We start from the raw sequence: 6,351 nt of genomic DNA, 5'->3' as shown, positions 1-6,351 counted from the left end.
TCTCACCTCTATGGGAGGGTTTCACTGTTTTCTGTGGGCTGAGGGAGGGAAGAGCGTATAGGAGAGGCTTTACCCGGCGGCCCGGATTGGACTGGAGCACTTTCCGCTCCTCCCACTCTCTCCTGCTCAGCCTCCAGCCCGGAGCCTGCACAGACACACACACAAACACACACAGACACACATAGCCTGAGCGCTCTCTGCCGCTACAGTACACAGATACAGTCACAGCAAAGTTTTTAATGTCACCTCACACATTTATATTCAACCCTGTGCAATTTGGACTATTTTCATGCATGCACAGAAAAAAAAAGCTTTCTACTGGTCACTACTGAAATCCAACATTCACCAATAGATTATTCATTTATTTTTGTCCCATATTGACAATATTTATAGAAACGTGTGGCATTGTGTATGTTATGTTAAAAAAGGCATTAAACTGATCATTTGACAGTGAATTTACAGTGAAGACAAGTCAAATCGTTTCAAAGAGAGGACAGACTTTAAAACGGTGGCACAGACACTTGATATCGTGGGGTAAGGTTATTTTGTAAAGTGCAGAGGCTGATTGGTTGTGGTTCAGATATTAGTGTAATAACGAAAAGTGCTGGTAGGTTATAATATATGAACTGATGAAAGAGCTAATCTATAGATTTTAAATTGATATACATGAACAATATATCATAGAAACATTATCATGAAAGCACTGGACACAGAATATGACAGGTGACAAAGTTTTAAAAAATGTGTTTTTTGTTTATTTCAGTTTGAAGCTTTAATACTTTATTACATATGAGTAAATATATGAAAGGATATGTATTCGCCACAGCAACTGATAATCTCATGCTGATGTTCATCTTGTATTACAATTACTATGGCAAAGGTCACTGCACTGTGGTTATAATATAAAGCTATGTATGTATTTTAAACAAAATTAAAAACTTTATAGTCGTCCCTTAGATGTTATATATGGAGAGGCTAATAGATCTTATGTCACAGAAAGAAGAACAGCTCAGGTGACATGCGTTGTCTCAGGTGTCCTCAGGATGGTTTTCAGGGTGGGGTCCTCTGCTTCCTCTGAGAAACACTGAAATACTGACCTGGAAAATGAAAGAGTGGGTCTATGGCAGACCACTGTACCGAACAATGAGTGACCCAGTGCAGGTTGCAGGGTATTAAAATGTATATGTACAGTACGTTTGATCCAAACTTTGACCTAATATATAGGCTCTATATAGCCTCCTAGGTATCATGTAGATGGGTAGTCGTCTTTCCAATGAATTTTACAGCCTTATTTTAAATACCCCAACTTAAAACCCAGCAATGTTATAGTTAAGTGTTGTGTGCATCAATAAGTTTCATGGACTAACAATTAGGAGCATGGTAATGTTTGACTGCACAGTCACTGTGTAACTTGATACCAATATGGATATCAATCTGAAATTAAGACCACATCCAGTTTGAGACATTGCATCCATAACTATGGAATATGTAATAACACATGGAGTATGTGACTGACAAACTACACTCATCAGCAAGAATGACTATAAGTCATGGTATTGACTTCACATTTTTTACACACATCCGTCAGACTATTTTATGGTGTTCTTGCTTTATCACTGCAGCGTACCAGCAGATTTATGAGCACAGTAATTATCATAGGGGCAAACCCCTGAGTGACTGAACCAAAAGGAAACCCCACACCAGCTCTCCTTTGACCCCAGACCAACTCCTGGTGACCTCTGGTGCTGGGTTCAGCAAAATATTAACAAAATGTAAAAACCGATCATGTCATGAATGTGCAGAAATGAGTGTCTGTCCTTTCTGTGCTGAAAAGAGCCACTCCTGTCACACACAGTTAGCATCACGTGCAGTGTTCAGCGTCTGTCAATAGAGTGGTTTTCTAAGAGATAACACTGTCGGAGCTTCTGTCGGTCTACATGAGGTAGGAGAGAGGCAGGTGTGGGTGAGAGGCACTTTCACCCCCGGTTCTCTTTTAGCCTCTTTAGCTGTGGCCCAGGGAGAGAGAGACACAGAGAGAAACAGAGAGAGAAACTGCCCCGAGCACATCTCCACTGACCTACATTTCATCTGTCGCTTTTTTCCACTCTTCCCTTTTTTTCCATCTCTTATTTCTCCTGTACCAACAGCTCCATAATTGTGATGTAATGACCAAAGCAAGCGTGATAAAATCTCAGACTGGTCAGGATGAAACACTCTTAAAGACAGGCAGACAGAGGAAGGAGATAAAGAAAAGAAGAGACAGTGGAAGACAGACAGGGAGGGGGTTGAAATAATAGAGGGGGGTAGTTAGCTCTTCAAAATACAATAAAGGTTTCATCCCTTTTTGTTAAAGCAATAAAAATGTGTCCTTATGTGATCTGTGTGCTGCATGGACTTCAATCCATCTGAGGGCTGGGGACTCCATTAAGAAGGATTACCCCTCATTGCCAACTATTCACTGTTCTCCCAAAGCCACAGAGATAGCAGAAATTAACAGAGAATAACAGAGAAATTACTTTAAACAAGACCAAATATGTGCATCGTCTGTTGAGCGAGGATGAGAGGAAAATAAGGAGGGAAAAAAAAGAATGTAGAGGTTGTGTTTGATGATATACACTGGAGTGTAGGCTGCTCTGTCCATATGGTGGTAAGAGGGAGGAAGGGGGCAGGAGAAGCAGACCGGGCCATGCCTAAGGGCTGAACTTGGAGGAGGAGAAGGCAGCACTCTGTGCCGAGATGGGATCTCAGGTCCTTCTGCCTTTATGTTTCACTTTCTGTTTCTGTTGGCTGCCTGATCGCCTGCTGTATCTCTGTCCGTCTGTCTACTCGTCCAACGGACAGTCATCAAGTCAATACTATTTGGCTGACTGTCTGTGAATCTGTCCTGTGTCTGTCATGTGTATTTTTCTTTCATGCTTACATCCATTTTTCTCTGACTGAAATATATCTCTTTATTTCAGTTGGTCTCTTCCTTCCCTTCTTCCCTCCCTTTTTGAACCATGCTAGCGGCATGGCTCGAGGGATGGCAATGTCAGTCTGTCAGTTGGTCGACCACCAGTTCCAAATGAAGTATCTCAGCAGCTGTTTGATGGATTGACATGAAATTTTGGACAGACATTCACAGACAATGCATCCTAATGGCTTTGTTGATGCTCTGACCTGTCAGATGGTTTGAGTGATATATCATTCATTACCCACATTCATGCCAAGAATAGACATGGGATTATACTTCTCAGAAGATGCACAAAATCATCTCTGTGAATCTGCAGAGAAGGGAGTTCTGACCTCAACATGTAGTTTGGGTGTAGCGTGTAGCATATCACAAGTGCTGTTCTAACAGAGCATAGGAAATGGAATTTGCACACTCTGCTAGGCACTTAATATGGTTGACCATCTTGCCATTGTCCTGTCCATTTGCACTGATCTATCAAAATTCATTTGTTGCACGGATTTAGTGATATTTCTTTCTACACTGTATTTGGGCTGAAATTATTTTCACTGGTTATCTCTGGGTTTTCTTTACATTGTGGTTTGCTAAATGTGAGCTACATCCTGGTGGACATGTATGGTATACCCCGAATCTGTTATCATTCCTGCCAAGCTCAGCTGAACTCCGTTTTTTTTTTTGTGCTAATTAGCAAATTAGCATGCTAATATTCTAAACGAAGATTATGAACATGGCAAACACTACACCTGCTAAATATCAGCATGTTAGCATTGTCATTGTGTGCATGTTAGCATGCTGACATTAGCATTATCAAGTACAAATGCAGCCTTACAGAACTACCAGCATGGCTGCAGACTGTTAGCCTTGTTAAACCCATTACTTTCTGTCTCTGAAAACATTTGACCTTTTCGTTCAGCAGTATCATGATAACATGCAAAGCCTTTTCACCCACTGATTCGTCATTGTTAGTGCATCTTTTTAACTTTCTATCTTCCACACAGAGACGCTATTTTGATGGAGAAGCAGACAGGAAATGTTTCTGTACCAAATCCATCTGGATGTAAGTTTAGTGCTGCCAGGCAGTATGTTCCAAATATGTTTTTTTTTTTTCAACATCTCACCACCTGCTGCCAAATGATTTTCAAGTGATAGACACTTTGTATTGCCACTACAGCTACCCCCTATTGAGTCAACATCTGATTAGAGTTAAAACACATTGCTGATGCTGATGTTACAAGGAAGAGTGTCAGGACACTAGTACTTCTTACTTATATTTTTGTTAGTTTTTCCATTATATACTATATATATTGTCCTTTACATTGAATTAATTTTTGAATTAATTGAATTAATTATTGTCCTTTACATTAATTAATGAATTTGGCTTGTTTTTTTGGATGTGGAAATCCCCTGACTCTGGGAGTTGCCATGAACACCCTCACACACATAACTGCATCCATGCACACACACACACGCAGACACAGATAATTATACAGCAAGTCAAACACAAAACAACTTGATGGCCAAGCTACTATTATGTGTGAACAGGACACCAGTGGAGAGATACGATTGTTTGTTGAAAGAAAAGAGTGAAAACGACAAGCCTGGAGAGAACTAGATGTGATAGCCTTGTTTCTTTTAAGGCTGTTCATTCATATCAGTGAGTGCTGCCCTTGAATCGACCACTAGGAAGTTAACTTATATATAATTAGATAAGTTTCCTCTTGAAAATAAGAAATTAGGCCACAGGTCTCTGAGGAATCTCCCTCTCCATTCTGACGACATGTTCCACACTGCCTCTTATTTTCCCCTGAAACAAGCAGGTGATTTTTCACTGTGATACTATATAAAGTGCATGTGAGGAATATGAGCACGTATGTCTGTGACTTTGTGAGTGTGCTTGTGTGTCTCTCTGTATGTGTCTCTTTATACATTTATATATATATATGTTTGTGAGCATGGCCGTATAACTCAAAGACAGGCTGTTTTGCCCATGTGAAAAAGAGAGGTTGCTATTTTTTTTTTTTCGATTATGCACCAAATTGTTTCATGTATATTGCCTCCGTGTAATGTGACATTGACACATTGACATGTCAAGTGAGAGCTCAGAGAAAGAGAAAGCAAGCCAAATAGGGAGAAATGAGAGATGGAGAGAAGACAGGAGAGAGGGAGAGAAAGAGAGAGAGGGAGAGGGAGAGATTGAAAATACACTTGAGAAATTTGCCAAGAGATACCACAAGTGACATAGGCAATTTCTGTAGAAAAATTACTTCATCATAATTTCAATCCCAAAAAGAATTGAAAGGAAAGCCCTGAAGGAGGAAGGCCAAGTCACCTTGAGAGGCATTAGGGGAAACGCTTACCCACCACACACACACACACACACACACACACACACACACACACACACACAGGTGCACACACACAGACTCACACTCTGAATATGGTTCAGTACAATTTTAAGTCTTCATGCAAACCTGAAAATTTATCCTCATGTATTCTTGTGTTATTTGTATTCAGCCACTTTGTCGGTGCCCTTTTTTTGATTCTACAGTGTTACACATCTGTGTTAAGTGCTTAGAGCCTGTGGTATATCAGAGTTAAAAATATACAACCTATTAGTCTGGCTGCTACTATTACTAGCGTCATCTAATCAAAGCTTTATATAGAGCCAGTGGTTCAGACAAACAGTTTCATGTCTCTACCTCACTGTGCCAATCATCAGATTTTAATTGGATTTCTCTATTATCTGTTTTTTTTTTCACACAAAGCTATTAAGATATTAAATCTAGTTTTACTTCATTTTCCCCTTCTCTCCTCTCTCCTTGTTCATCTTAATATATATTTATATATATATGTACTTTTTTTTTTGGTAGGCATATTGAATATGCCTCTGTAGCCCGAGGCTCTCTCTCAAAATAATTTAGTCGTCGTTGATTTCTATGGGAGAGCTTAATAAACGTTGATGTTGAAATGGGGAGGAAATTGCGAACTGGGACTGTGTGAGTCTTTCATGTTTGGGGCTACTTGATAGTTATGTTGATTTTCTGAAGTGGTTCGTAATGATATAAACCAGCGCAGGATACAGGAACAGCTTTGCAAATCAGTGTCTTCATTTAATATTCACAGATGGTTTAAGAAAGATGGGTTGGCCTGAAGAGAAACGTTTCCTGACATCAGTCTTTAAGGAAGAGGTCCACTGAAGCTGTACATGTCTGATTTCAGTGTGTGTGTACGAGTGTGTGTGTAAATGTACCCTTTTCAGAATAATTAGAAATCATTTCATGTCACATCCTTAACTGTTGTTTTGTGTAATGTCAAATCATAATCAGATTTCAAAACCTTTCTCCTAAAATGTCATTCTTTGGTGAATTTTTAGCTTTTGTTCTACCTTATTCTCCTTAGCC

Source organism: Lates calcarifer, linkage group LG13, assembly GCF_001640805.2.
Source record: "Lates calcarifer isolate ASB-BC8 linkage group LG13, TLL_Latcal_v3, whole genome shotgun sequence".
NCBI lineage: Eukaryota > Metazoa > Chordata > Actinopteri > Centropomidae > Lates > Lates calcarifer.
Note: the sequence above shows the minus strand (reverse complement) of the source record.